Consider the following 15,643-nt stretch of genomic DNA (forward strand, 5'->3'; position numbering starts at 1 on the left):
GGAGGAAAATAAATTGTTTATATACATATGTATCCAAATCTTTAAAATGTATATAACATAGTTGCTTAAAACACCTTTTATTAGTATTGGGCAATTGTTTGTTGCTTAGCCCACTAGAGGTCACTGTAACATCAACTATTTTATACTTATCCGGAGTGCCGCCTGGAACATTTTTCTTTCGGATTTACTACAGTCGGATTTACAGCTGGTGGCTGAGCACACGGAGCTCACTGAGTTGATTGGGGAGACTGATGTTGTGGGGTGAGTCTTGAGCGGTTGTATTTTCATTGACTTTCCTGAGAAACTAAATGTTGCAAAATTGTAACCGTTGAGTCTGCATCTGAATTACTGAGCTGCCAGACTCAAACAGCAGAGACAGGGACATTCAACTTTAAACTTAGATTTTGGAAAAACAGTAAAAAATAAATAATGGAAAGTAATTTTAAAAAGTCTTTATTTCTGGGGAACTATCGAAAAACAACTGAACTGAAAAAAAGGTGGAGGGTGAAAAACCCCTTTAAAGTGTTTGGCAACTGGTTGATTTAATATATTTCTGACATACTAGTTCTGTTATCCCATCCATTTTACCGTAAGGGCATTTAATACTGTAAACTAGATATGTGGATGCACTTGTGTAAAAGCCTTTTATTGGAATGTGGGTACCACTCAATGGGTAATACACTCAAGCTTCCTTAAGTACAGTACCACACTGACTACACCCACAACAGTGACACAAAGTCCCATTTTTATATGGTTTAAGAACCGTTTGTAAGGAGCTGGTTCCAGGCCCTTTATCTGACAGTACTAACCTCCCTCCTAAAATTGTGAATGGAAACTGTACCTGTGCCATTTATGCTAGTAAAAAAATACTGTTAATTTCTACATGTCTTCGGAAACTTAGTACTAAAGTGAGGGTATGTGTAATACGAGGCAGGTATATTATTTGTAGTTGATTAAATGGCTTATAAGGTTTTCAAATGTATTAAAACTGTATTTTTGTGATCACACAGCAAACTCCAGTCAGAGCTGAAAACAACAAGCCTAGAGAAGATGCGGATAGCAATGGAAACCTACTATGAAAAGGTATGTCCATTTATAGAGGTCAAAGAGCTAACCTGTAACAAATATGTGGGAAGTGCCAGGGTCTATTTGTTTCACCTTAATAAATGGATTTAACAATGTATGCTATAGGCATCATCTGAGATACTGGGCAGTGTCACTGGAATCACTATAATCTTGACCAAAGGTCTGGCACTCAGATGTCTGGCCCTACTGAAAACTGTAAAACTTTCCAGCATTTTTTCTGAAATGTGTATTCTGACCCACCTAAACTTTAAAAGGGCAGTGATACACTGTCCTTGACTTTCAATAATAGTGTATTACTGTCTACAAAGATCATATTTGGATGACAAGTTTGCACACTTGGGGGCAAATTCACTAAAGGGAGAATTTTTGCCAGCAAACGCTCCGCCACACGTGGCGTTATTTCGTCATGCGTAAATCCATTACCACTACGCTAATTCACTAAAATGTGAAGATGCGTTTCAGCAACTGAATGCTGGCGAAGTTTCTTTATCGTTTATTCGTCAGCGCGAGCATTTCTTAGCGATCTTTCGATAGCGTTCAATTCTGCCCAGCGAAATGTTGTTAGTACACTTATGCTTTGGTCAATTTGAATAGGGCGGGTACATATAGGTCATATAGACGTCTTTATTAGTGATGTTGGTGCAAATGCTTGAAGTGGCCACTTTTTATTACACATGTCCAAGGAAGCAAATAAAGACTAAATAGATTCTCTAATGCCCTAGACATGAGCCCACCCTAAAACAAATGCAAGCAAGGGATGTGCCATGAATATTGTTCATTTATGAACATTCAACTAAATTAAAGCCTTTTGCTGTTATGAAAAATGTGTTTTTGTCCCTCCAATATAAACATAAAAGTGAAAACTACATTTAGATGTAGCCACTAGATGGCAGGCCTTTAGGGAATAAAGCAGCAAAGCATTTAAAACAGCAGTCTAATAGGATAGTAATGTTTGCCCTGCTGAATGTGAATGCTATGCCTTTGGTGTTAATTTATATTGATTTTAAATTTTGTATTGACTTTAAATTAAAGCTGATATAAGCCAAAATCCACATTAGCAATATAAAGGGGGATGATTTTCCAACAGAGAAATACTAGACCCCACCTTGATCTTTTGGTATTCTGAATAGTTCTAGGGGTAAGATTTTGCTTCTTGTTTTACGCTATATGTGCTGGTGTCACCACTTTTTTTTGTCTTGGCAAATTGCTGGATGTTTTCTCTAATATCAAAATAACAGAAGGGGTTAATTAATAGGGGTAATTATAAGGATGATGCAGGCCCTGTTTAAGGGGACATACAGTATAAAAGAAGAATGTGCAGTCATATAATTAGCAAGATTTACGTTCCTGGCTATGAGCTAGCCATAAAACTAAAGCCCCCCATTTATAATGCATGAGTGGTTTCAGTAAAAGCAAACAGATGTGATTGTTCTAATGATGTATATTTAACTGTCGCTTACTTATATTAAAGTTATTAATTTTAAATAACTTTAAATTAAAATTTTTAATCTTCTGCTGTCAGATTCATTCCTGCACAATCACTTATTGTGATTGTAATATGTTAAATAAAATATATCATGGCAGAGCTGAAGCTACAGAGAGAAGGTGTGTTTCTTCTACACAGATATAACTGAGAACATACAGATATGATCTCTAGTTGCAGATGTCCATACCAAGGAAATCGTTTGATACAGCAACCCAACCCTCCAATCCTGCTTTTGTCTGTCACATGATTCTGGGAGATGAAGTTCAGTAACAAGTGGGGAGCTGCAAATTTCAGTTACCTGCAATACAAATATTCAGTATACCAGAGGTTTATTAACGCTATAGCCTTCTTGCACACACGCGGTCAGATGGCAGAGCAGATAGCACAGTCTGACTCTTACGGAACGCATTTTAGGACATCCTCCTGTGAAATACCTGTCCTTCATGCGATGTCCTACGTCTTAGGAATGGTGCATCAGGTGCTTTTACCGTCACTCATCCTCCAAATCCACCTCCGTCCTCTACCCTTCCTTCTCAGCCGTCAGCAATACGAACTCAGAACCGCCCTCAGTTCTCTTCCTTCCACCGTCAGTCTTCCGCTCTCTTCACTCCGCCCTCGGTCCTCCGCCTTCTTCACTCCCTGCTCAGCCCTCTACCCTCAGCACTCATCCCTCCGCACTTCGCCCTCCGCTCTCCCCCCTCTGAACTCTCTTTTGATCCGTCAGTCTTCTCTCTAACCTCCTCAAGTGGTGAGCAAGAATTTTCATTCCTGCACTGCTTTATTCACATATTTTTTTTTTTTTAACTTCCGCTTTTGTATTTGGCGCCATTTTTCACAGCCAATAGGCGTCTTTGGTTTTGTGAGTGGACCTCTTTAAGGGAGAAGAGTGGAGGGCGAAGTGCGGAGGGATGAAGAGGTAAAATGGAAGGCTAAGGCAAGTGGGTAGAGTGCAGAAGGCGGAGGGAGGAGGGAAGAAGACGGAGGGAAGAGGGCGGAGGGCAGAGGTAAGAGGGCGGAAGGCGGAGGACTGAGGGAGGAGGGCAGAAGGCTGTGTGCGGAGTTTGTATGGCTGACGGCTGAAAATGGAGGGTAGAGGACGGAGGGATGACTGTAGATTTGGAGGATGAGTGACGGTAAAAGCAATCGTCATTCCTAAGCCATAGACATCGCATGAAAGACAGGTATTTAGCCAGAGGATGTCCTAAAATGCATTCCATACTGTCTGCCTTCTTCGTCGTCGTGACTCGTCATACTCAGTCGACACCACTCTTGCCTTGCCACCCAACTAGCCAAACCCAAGAGTTGCCTATTATTTTATTAGCTTGCAGCTTACTGCACAATTTAAGCACCTGCTTAAGTCCCCGGCAGACAGCTATCTAGAACAAGACACGGGGGTGGGGGGGCACCGGCCACGGGGCCAGGCCAGCCAGTGTGGTGCTAGCAGTAGCACCCCCCGGTTCTGCAGCAGTCTCAGTCAGTGCCAGTGGGCAGAGAATTTGGGGTTTTTTTATTAAAAACTTCATGTGAGGGGTCGGTCGGCCAGCAGCAGGGAGGGTGCAGGATGGGCCCAGCAACAGCTGTAGAGGCAGAGCCAGCTTGCGCCTGAAAACATTTTTGCTGTAAGCCTGCCTGCAATGCAGCCAGAGAAAATTTGCAGCCTGAACACAATAATTCGCCCGAATACTGAAAGCGAATCTTAATTTGTATATGCAAATTAGGGCAGGGAAGGGGAAAACATTTTTTACTTCCTTGTTTTGTGACAAAAAGTCATGCGATTCCCTACCCCTAATTTGCATATGTAAATTAGGATTCAGATTCGATTTGGCCGAATCCGAATTCTGCTAAAAAAGGCAGAATCCTGGCCGAATCCCGTACCGAATCCTGGATTCGGTACATCCCTAAGAGATAGTAAAAAGTAAATTGAAGGAGTTTCATGGCCACATGGCTCACAAGGTTTGAGACCACAAGGAGAGTGCTTCTGTACAATTAATTAAACATGAGACACCAATTATCTGTTTATACAAAGGTATATGTACTTAAGGGGTTGTTCACCTTCCAAACACGTTTTTTCAGTTCAGTTGTTTTCAAATTGTTCCCCAGAAATAAAGACTTTTTTCAATTACTTTCCATGATTTATTTTTTACTGTTTTTCCAAAATCTAAGTATAAATTTAAAAGGGTGGTTCACCTTAAAAATAACTTTTAGTATGCTATAGAACGACTAATTTGCAGCAACTTTTCAATTGGTTTTCATTATTTATTTTTTATAGTTTTATAATATAAATAATAATAACAGTAATGACTCAGCCTTTCATAGTTGTTCGCAGGAGCTCACCATCTTGGATTTTGTTAGAGTTTTGTTAGTGTCGGTAACACTGCACATGCTCACTGGGCTCTGGACAGCGGAATTTAGGGATTATTGAAAATCATCAAGCCGAAAATTAGGTTTGTCTGTTATAGAAATTGACGCTACATGGCTTATTATTAAATTGCGATGTTATTTGCACTAGTTTCAGAGCTGCCACGTAATCAGCCTTGTATTGTGAATATTAAATTCTAAATATACAGAGTATTGTGAATCAGTTCCTAAGCGCAGGCGATGGCAGCCCAGAGCATGTGCTGTGAATCAGCAGAAAAGCATCTTCAGAGGCAAACATCTTCACTGCTAAAGAGATATGGTTTCCTTGTGCTGGTACAGAACCCCAAAACGTAAAGTGCATCATTTCTAGCTGCCTTTTTTGTTGAGTCTTTAGTTCTCCTTTAGGTTCCTAATTTAGAAATGGAATGCTGCAGAGATGCAGCACGATTAACTCACCATTTTATATCTGAATAATGAATCTAGACAAAGTGTTTTTGCAGAATTTCTGTGGTACAATTATGGTTTATTGTGCAGAATGCATTAATAAATCAATCAAGGGGAGTGTAGTTGGAGTTAAGCAACAGTAAATCTATTTTTTAAGAAGGAAAATGTGTATATAAGCTACATATCTAATTAGATTACCGTAAATATTATTAATAATAATAAAACCATTCTAACATGATGGTTTCCTACATATACCAAAAACAACTCTAAAAAATATCTGTAAATATCTGAAATATTGGGGAAATCTCAGTTGGTATGTGCTGTGTGCTTATGAACCGCTTAGGAAATCATCCTTTGTGAGCTGAAAAGCCACTTCAAACTCACACAAATGCTCTTCACAAATGTGGGCCTTTGTAAGATGCAAACAAATTGGTTCTTTATCTTCTTTTTAGCGAGCTGACAGCTAGAGTAAGTTCTAGCAGAAAAAGCAGCAGATGAGATCACCAAGATCCAAGATATCCTCCAGCCAAGACGTCCAATACTCTTTAGGTACTTTACCCAGCGTTTTGTGATTTGTGTTGTTTAAAAACGGTTTCTCGTGTTTTTTTAATTCTTCATATTTATGTAGTGTTTTGGACAGAATAATGACATTTATGGTGTCTAATAAATATCATTATAATGGGTAGCAGAATATATTCCCATACACAATTCAGAGGCTAGTAATAACCTGCAGAAATTGTGACACATGTGACTGGGCCTCCAAATACGTGGCTGAAAAATAAATGGATGAAGCACTCTTTAATGTTTAGTGTGTGCAGCCGCTCATTCTCTGCAACCGATATGCCGGTCTCATTCCGCTGATAACCTAGGAGAAGAAGATGACTGCTGTGAACTCTGCTGGACAGAATCTGCACGGAGGGGTAAGTAAAGACTTAGGAGCATTTGCCCAGGGAAGCAGCTAGACTTGGGGGAGGGGGGTCTATGTAGGGTAGGGGGTAGGGTTTTTTAACTTTAGGGTTGAATTCTCCTTTCAATGAGAAGGAAAGCTACCAAGGCAGTTTACTGGCAATAGATTAGCCACAACAGTGCAAGCTAGAATGCCATTTTTATTCTTTAGAATGATTTTCAACCTGTTTAAACAGCTCTAGACACTGTCTCTATTTGTTTAGCATAGCTGTTGCCATATTAGCTTGCTGTGACACCACTTCCTGCATGAGTCTCAACCTGCTCACTCATAGCTCTGAGCTCAGATTACAGCAGGAAGGGGAGGAGGGAGGGGGGCAAACTGAGCATGCTCAAGCCCAAGCCATGAAGGTTTAAGCTGAAAACAGGAAGTCTGATACAGAATCCCATGTGTATGTGATAGAAGGAAAGAAATGCTGTGTTTCTTTTGACAGAGGACTCCGAGCAGCATTACATTGAGGGTTTACTAGTGTATTTATATAGACCTTTCTGATAAAGCTTACTTAGTTTTAACCTTTCCTTTTCCTTTAAAATAGATAACCATGGCAATGAGCTATTTATCTGCAACTGTTTTACAGAAGTTCCTTTCCAAAAACTGCTTGATTAACTCATCTTCATGTATATGAAATAGAACTCAACAGTCTCGATGTTCTCTGCAGCAGGCCTTTTCCTGGTAACGGTCTCTTCAGTCTTCAGAGTTCTAGGAACACATTAATTTGTGGCTATCATTTGTTTATGTTAAGTGGTACTATCTACAAGGTTTTCCCTTTGTCTCAATGGCTTTTCTTCTGGTTCCTTCAATTGTCCGAAACCATAATGGAAGCTTAATTGTCTCCTGATGAAGCTGCCAATAGAACATTGTGTGACTTGTGATAGGAATGTGATCAGGACCTTAGACCGATCATAATATCTCTTGCGGACATACAAATGATCTTTAATGTAGCCACTGCCCTTCTTAGAAAATAATTTGCAAGTTTCTTACTGCTCAAAAAACATCTGATACTGAGACTTATACTTTTCTCCCAGACAGGTCACTTGGATTTGAAAGCAGTGGTTGTAATGAGTTTTATGCATTACTGGATGTAATGTCATAACCATTCACAAAAAAATTATACAGCAATATATACTTAGTGAAGACAGGCTAACCCTTGTCTTAAAGCTATATGCTTAATGTTATTGGCACTAGGGTTAAAGGAGAACTAACCCTCCACCACCATAAGCCCTCCTATGCTTCCAAGCATTGCCCCCCCTCTCCCTCCCTGCGATGTGCTTTAGTGTAAAAAAAAAAACCTTTAAATTCTCACTCTTAAAGGATAAGTAACCTTTAAATATAAAATTGATGAGAGTGCTATTCTAAGCACTTTTGTAATTTGCATTCATTATTTATTTTTAAATACAAGATATTAAGGTAAATCTGTTCTGTTAATATTAATTAATTTTGTTCCAACAGCACCACCTGCTGGTCAGTTTCCCACCAGTCTGACTATCAAGTAGTCAAGGATGTTGTCAGGAGAAAGAAAGAGGTTGCTCTGATGTTCTGCTGCTTAGGAAAGATTTGAGAAAGGTTTCTAATTTTTTTCCTAAGCAGAAGAACATCAAAGCAGCCTCTTTCTTTCTACTGACAACTTCCTTGACTACTTGATGGTCAGACTGCGCAGAAACCAACCAGCAGGTGGCGCTGTTGTAACAAAATTTAGTACGTGTATCCCTTAATATCTTGGAATGAAAAATAAATAAATAAATAATGAATGTAAATTACAAAAGTGATTCGAATAACATCCTCATTAATTTTATACTGAAATATTTTAAAGGTTTACTTACCTTTAAATGCAGAAAAGTGCAGTGGAGCTCCCTGATGCCAACTTGTGGATCTTCATGTAGTCTTTGGGTCTCAACATCGATTTGCGCATGCGCAGTTGAAGCCAATTCCTGACTTGGCCCCAACGGACAGAGACGGAGATAAAGAAGGGCCCACTGGTAACACTGAACTAGTGCACCCAAGGACAGGCCTAAAAAGCCTTGAGTGGCAAATTATAGCATATATGCCTGAATCTACTGTGTCCATGGGAAATTTGCTAGAATGCAATGATTCTTAAAAATGTGGATTTCTTGCACTGGATTCCTGTTGCTGTAAGGTTAGGCATGCTTCCTGGAACCTACAGTTAGGCCCATAAATCTTTGGACAGAGACAACTTTTTTTCTAATGTTGGTTCTGTACATTACCACAATGAATTTTAAATGAAACAACTCGGATGCAGTTGAACTGCAGACTTTCAGCTTTACTTCAGTGGGTTGAACAAAAAAATTACATAAAAATGTGAGGAACTAAAGCCTTTTTTTCAACACAATCACTTTATTTAGGGGCTCAAAAGTAATTGGACTCAAAGGCTATTTAATGGGCAGGTGTGGGCAATTCCTTTGTTTTGATAAAAGCCTTGGAGTTGATGTGAGGGGGGGGGTGCTTGTATGTGGAACAAACAACATGCGGTCAAAGGAGCTCTCCATGCAGGTGAAACAAGCCATCCTTTAGCTGCAAAAACAGAAAAAACCCATACGAGAAATAGCTACAATATGAGGAGTGGCAAAATCTACAGTTTGTCACATCCTGAGAAAGAAAGAAAGAAAGAAAGAAAGAAAGAAAGAAAGAAAGAAAGAAAGAAAGAAAGAAAGAAAGAAAGAAAGAAAGCAAGCACTGGTGAACTCAGCAACGCAAAAAGACCTGGACGTCAACGGAAGACAACAGTGGTGGATGATCGTAGAATCATTTCCATGGTGAAGAGAAACCCCTTCACAACAGCCAAACAAGTGAACAACACTCCAGGAGGTAGGTGTATCAATATCCAAGTCTAACATAAAGTGAAGACTGCATGAAAGAAAATGCAGGGTGCACTGCAAGGTACAAGCCACTCATAAGCATCAAGAATAGAAAGGTTATATTGGACTTTAATAAAAAGAAACATCTAAAAAAAAAGCCAGCACAGTTCCGGAAAAACATTCTTTGGTCGGATGAAACCAAGATCAACCTCTACCAGAATGATGGCAAGAAAACAGTATGGAGAAGGAACAGCTCATGATGCAAAGCATACCACATCATCTATAAAACATGGCGGAGGCAGTGTGATGGCTTGGGCGTGCATGGCTGCCAGTAGCACTGGGACACTAGTGTTTATCCATGATCTGACACAGGACAGAAGCACCTGAATGAATTCTGAGGTGTTCAGAGACACTGTCAGCTCAAATCCAGCTAAATGCAGTCAAACTGATTGGGAGACGTTTCATAATACAGATGGACAATGACCCAAAACATACAGCCAAAGCAACCCAGGAGTTTATTAAAGTAAAGAATTGGAATATTCTTGAATGGCCAAGTCTGTCACCTGATCTGAACCCAATTGAGCTGCATTTCACTTGTTGAAGACTAAAATTCGGACAGAAAGGCCCACAAACAAACAGCAACTGAAAGCCGCTGCAGTAAAGGCCTGGCAGAGCATTAAAAAAGTGGAAACCCAGAATCTGGTGATGTCCATGAGTTCAAGACTTCAGGCTGTCATTGCCAGCAAAGGGTTTTTAACCAAGTATTAGAAATGAACATTTATTTTCAGTTTTTTAATTTGTCTAATTATTTTTGAGCCCCTGAAATGAAGTGATTGTGTTAAAAAAAGGCTTTAGTTCCTCACATTTTTATGCAATCTTTTTGTTCAACCCACTGAATTAAAGCTGAAAGTCTGCAGTTCAACTGCATCCGAGTTGTTTCATTTAAAATGAGTTGTTGTAATGTACAGAACCAACATTAGAAAAGATTTATGGGCCTAACTGTATTTAATAATGTATAGATAAGGGGGACCAAGTGTAGCACTGCTAATGATTTTATTAGAAGATGTTGCACCACATTCTAAAAATCATGCACACACAGCTCATCGCCTTAAGCAACCCATCCAGCCATCTCTTCTTGCTTCATATAGCGGCAGCACTTTGATTGCTTTAGCATCTATAATTGACTAAAGTGCATCAATCGGGCTGGCTGCTTTGCAAGGAAAGCACACATTCATCTCAAAGTAGTTTGACTATCAAGCTATATGTTTGGCATTCATAGTGCTAAATGTATTTATTTCTTTTACAGTATAGTAGACAGTAACACCAAAAATAAAAGTGTTTTAAAGTAATAAAAATATAATTCAGTGTTGCCCTGCACTGGTAAAACTGCTGCGTTTGCTTCAGAAACTCTACTATTGTTTCTATAAATAAGCTGCTGTGTAGCAATGGGGGCAGCCATTCAAAGGAGAAAAGGCTCAGGATACACAGCAGATATGCTCTGTAGAACATAATGGTGTTATCTGTTATCCACTATTTAACCTGTGCCATATAGTCTTTTTTCTATTCCCGCCATTGCTACACAGCAGCTTGTTTATATGAACTATAGTAGTGTTTCTGAAACAAACAGTTCAGTTTAACCAGTGCAGGGCAGCACTACATGATATTTTCATTACTTTAATACAATTAAATGTTTTGGTGTTACTTTAAGTGAAGAGGAGGGACAGATTTTTAGAGGAATAACTTGCAGATCTTGCACTTTCATTCTAAGCATCACAAACGGTTTTTCAGGGTTCATTAATCTGCCACAGCTTCATAAGTGATGTAATTCGTGGAAACTCATAAGATCTTTCCCTTTTTAAATGGTCACAGAGGATGCATAAAGGCCTCAGTACAGTGGATGCAGTGTTGTTTTTTCATTATTAACACTTGGGGGGGTTATTTATCAAAGTCCGAATTTATCTCAATATTTTCTGCAAACTCTGATCAAATCCGCTTGGTTTTTCTATGCTTATTTATTATTACATTTTCCCGAAAATTTGCTTTGCTTTGCGTAATTTTTTCATCCAATTTTCAAGATTTTTTCGGAATTTTCAACCGAAAATGTCGGCGTATTGCACAAAGCCCAGCGCACATCAAAAAATCATTGGGACTTTTCCCATTGACTTATATGCAACCTTGACAGGTTTGAGATGAGATTTTCTGATTCTGACTTTTCCATTCTTGGGGTTTAATAAATTCTGAAAAATGTGTGATTTTTTAAAAGTCCGATTTTATAAAAAAATTACGAATTTATCGTGATTTTTGCATTTGGAGTTTAGTAAATAGCCAAACTAGGGGAGTTGTGGTTGCACACCTGAGGCCAATTTCAAAAAGTTTAAAGCCCTGTCTAAATGATTCAAGTAAATATGCAAGTGCATGTAATTTTGAAACAGGGTTTTTTTTGTTACAAAGTTATGATCATAATATTGATAAGCCACCATACCACGTCAAGGTAAAACCCCACATGGTGGTCCCAAGGCCACCTCAGGTGTGCACCCACAACCCCCCATTTTAGTAAATAGCCCCCTTGGTATCTAGTGCTACATCTCAAGTTCCTATTATGTCTGGGGAGCAAGGCCCTCTGTTCTGCTGAACTGTATAAGCCGACTCTGCTGCCTTTGACTTTTGTCTGAGCTGCTGAGAATGTGTGGAATTTAGCTGGCTTCCATTATATCTTTTCATTGGTGATATTGCCACCAGCTCTGATTCATGAAATCGTTCCATAGCCTGAGCACTGCACTTGAAGAATCATGGTGTTATTTTTAGAACAGACAGAATTAGATCATGCTAGATTTTCTTTATTTAAAAGGTATGTATGAGTTAAAGGGGCAGCACGCTCGTATTACTATTGATTTTCAATTACATGACTTAAAGGGCACAAAGCATATTTCAGCACAAGTCAGAGACCACATTGTTTGTCCCAGCAGGTCTATCCACCGAGGTTAACAGTGCTGCACTGATGACAATGGGCAACAACTGCATTAGTGTCAACAAAGAATGCCTCTACACAAGCAAGCGACAAGGCAGGTCGCAAACACTATTATATATATAGAGCTCCTTAATTAAAGTTAAAAAAACATCGACAAATTTCCATTTTTGCACCCATTGTTTCCTAGAATTCCAGTATAAATTTTGATAGCCACTAAATTCACCAACTTTCTTCCTTTTCCAATGATATTTATTGGCATTTGAGAATGCCACAACACAATATAATTGCACAACAAAAGTAAGTCATCATACTTAAGGTGGATAAAAAGAAGGAAATTGCAATGCAATGTAAAATGGAATATAGAAAGAATAAATAACAGAACTAACTGCAAATAAATAATAAATGTGTTAAACATCCATTTGTCATCACATGAGGATTTTAAGTATCTAAAAAAGGGGAGCAATTATTCAAAACTGTTTTTCAAATTGCAAGATTTCCATATCTAAAATGAACAGTATCCTGCAGACAGAGAGATTTTAAATATGATAAAATGTCTTTTGAATCAGGAGATTTCTCTTGAATCCAATACAAGAATATTGATTCATGAGCTACTGCTAAAGCCAGATAGGTAAGGGTCAGTCCACACGAGCAGATTTGGGGAGATTAGTTGCCCCAGCGAGAAATTGCCTCTTCTTTGGGCGACAATCTCCCCAAACTGCATTCCCCCTGCCCTCCACCAGCTAAAATGAAAATCGTCTGCGGCAATTCACATGTGCCGCTTCGTTTTCCGAAGTCGCCTCAGGAAACTTCGGGCGACTTCGGAAAAGAAGAGGCGATTTCACCGCAGAAGAGGCTATTTGTTGCTGGGGCGACTAATCTCCCCGAATCTGCTCGTGTGGACTGACCCTTAAAGGTTTATATTTCTCAAGGCTCTTCCCCTTAGGGCAGAGACACATGGACAGATTCGGGGAGATTAGTCGCCCGGTGACTAATCTCCCTGAAATATTTGATTAAAATGGAGTCTATGAGAGGTGGCTGTTAAGTAATGTGGAGCTTTCTGAATTGGGACAATGCACATAATGTCTCTTCTGCAGACGTCACTTCTGGGTTGGAAAATTTTGTGGTGTATTAGGCACAATTGCAAGTTGACAGCTGTGTTCAGCTGTGGGATTTTTAGGAAGCATCTTTTATGGTGAATTTTTTTCTGTGGTGAGCTCTAATTTCATATTTTATAAATCTACTTGCACAAGTAGGATGTGTTTTCCATTTTGCATGCCTCTATATTTCTTATATTATCTGGATTAAAGTTAGTCAGCAGGTTGCAGTTCTGGTTGTGGATAGGGCAATTGGGTGTCGGGTCAGAGTCTCAACAATTGGTTCCGTACTATAGTTGTAAGTGCAAGATGCAAAAAGAACAACAACAGTTAGTTCCTGGCCTCCCTTGCATCCGAGAACCATGTCCTTTTAATCAGCAATATGTTTTGGTGCAAGTTGCAGATATAGAGCATATGCTGGCCCAAATACCTATATGAATTGCACTTGGATGGACACAATTTTGCACTTTATCCTTGCTCATTCATTAGGTTTGCCACCTCACCCTTTTAATACTGGCCACATATTGAATCCACATCCTGCATATTAAGGGGTGAGATGACAACCCTATCTTTCATATGTAGATATGCCCTCCAATGTTACCACATAGCTAAACATTAGAGAGTTCATTGTTTTTAAAAGGGGATATTTGAACAGAGGCAGATAAGCTTTTGCCAGACTTCAAATACCACTGTCCCTAAACAGTGACTGGGCAACAGCTGCAGATGCACATGCTGGAGATCACTAGCTATTCAGTAAAGAACTATACAACAATCATGTATTCTTAAGCTGGCCATAGATGCAAAGATCCGATCGTTTGAATCCTCGAACAATCAGACTTATCGGATTTCCCCGTCTCCCGACCTGCCACTAACCTTTCAGATCAAATAAAGTAGTAAAAAGAACAGATCAGACGATGTTCTGCACCTGACAGCAATCGTATGAAAGTTATGTCCGACAAAAGCTAGTGACAGTCTCCCACTGAAGATCGTTAGATCGGCAATACACTCAGAGATATTATCGGCAGCCGACAGAAATTTTCTAACCTGTCCGAGTGACCGATGTAGGGACACTCCACACACAATCCAAAAATCGTACGAATCGAGGATTGGTAGGATCGGATCTTTGCGTCTATGGCCAGCATTAGGCTTCAGCACTGCACTGCTTTGGAATTATTAACTGTTCTGTGTTAATCTGCCATGACAGTATTTGTTAAGCTCCCCATAGACGCGACGATTCTTCTTGCCGAACGACCGATTTTAGGGAAGCCCGACCAATCCTTCGAAATTATCGTGTGGTTAGTGGTATTCGAACGATCGTACATCTTACGATTTTTCGGCCAACATCTGTCAGGAAATTGATCGGCCAGGTCAAAAAATCTTTGTCGGTCCCAGTGCAATCTATCTATGTTTGCAGGGCCAAACAGGCAGCTCCCCTCAGTTTTCCTGGCAAATTGGTCTTTTTAGTTGATGGTAAATTCGTACGATCGTACGATCGTTCTGAGAAGATCGTGGTCTCACGATCAGGATCTGATCTTTTAAAAATCTCAACATCAATGGCCAGCTTTAGTCTCTGCCTCTTGACTTCATGGGGTCTTATCTTCCACATTGGTGGAAAGGTTCCTGACCTTGAACAGGTCCTTAATGTACACTTCCCGGGCAATTCCACCTTTGTGCTTAAGCTGGCCACAGACGGACTTCCCCATCTCCCGAACTGCCACTAACTATTCCGATCAAATAAAGTACAAAAGAACAGATCAGCCAATCTTCTGCCCCTTACAGCAATCGTATGAAAGTTATGTCCGACCAAAGCTAGTGAAAGTCTCCCTCTAAAAATTGTACGATCGGCAATACATGCAGAGATTCTACCCGCAGCCGACAGAAATCTTTTAACCTGTCCGATTGACCAAACGACCGATCTCCGCCGGACGAAAAATGTCTGGACTCTCCACACACGGTCCGAATATCGTACAAATCCTCGATTCGTACGATCAGATCTTTGCGTCTATGGTCAGTTTTACTCTCTGGTGACTGACATTTCATTTAAAGACACATTTATCCCATGAGTGCTAGTTAATTATGTTTGAGGCAGAAGCAACAGACTGGATGAGAAAGTTTGATATCTTACAGGAAGGAGAAGGATGATAACGAAACACCACTTTGAAACATTAGCCTCACAAAAACAACTGTGATTTTAAACTAATATAACCTAACATATTGTTATTTACAAGTACTTTCTTACAGCAAACAGAAGTCCATTACTCTTATGGAGCTCATAGCTCTTGGATTTTGCGTTGGAAGTAGGCAACTACTTGTAGTTGAAAGGCTCTTGAGTATGAGCCCTCAAAGGGGTTGTTCACCTGCAAACACTTTTTTAGTTCTCTTGGTTTCAGACAGTTCACCAGAAATGAAGACTTTTACCAAATACTTTCT

Source organism: Xenopus laevis, chromosome 9_10S, assembly GCF_017654675.1.
Source record: "Xenopus laevis strain J_2021 chromosome 9_10S, Xenopus_laevis_v10.1, whole genome shotgun sequence".
Lineage (NCBI taxonomy): Eukaryota > Metazoa > Chordata > Amphibia > Anura > Pipidae > Xenopus > Xenopus laevis.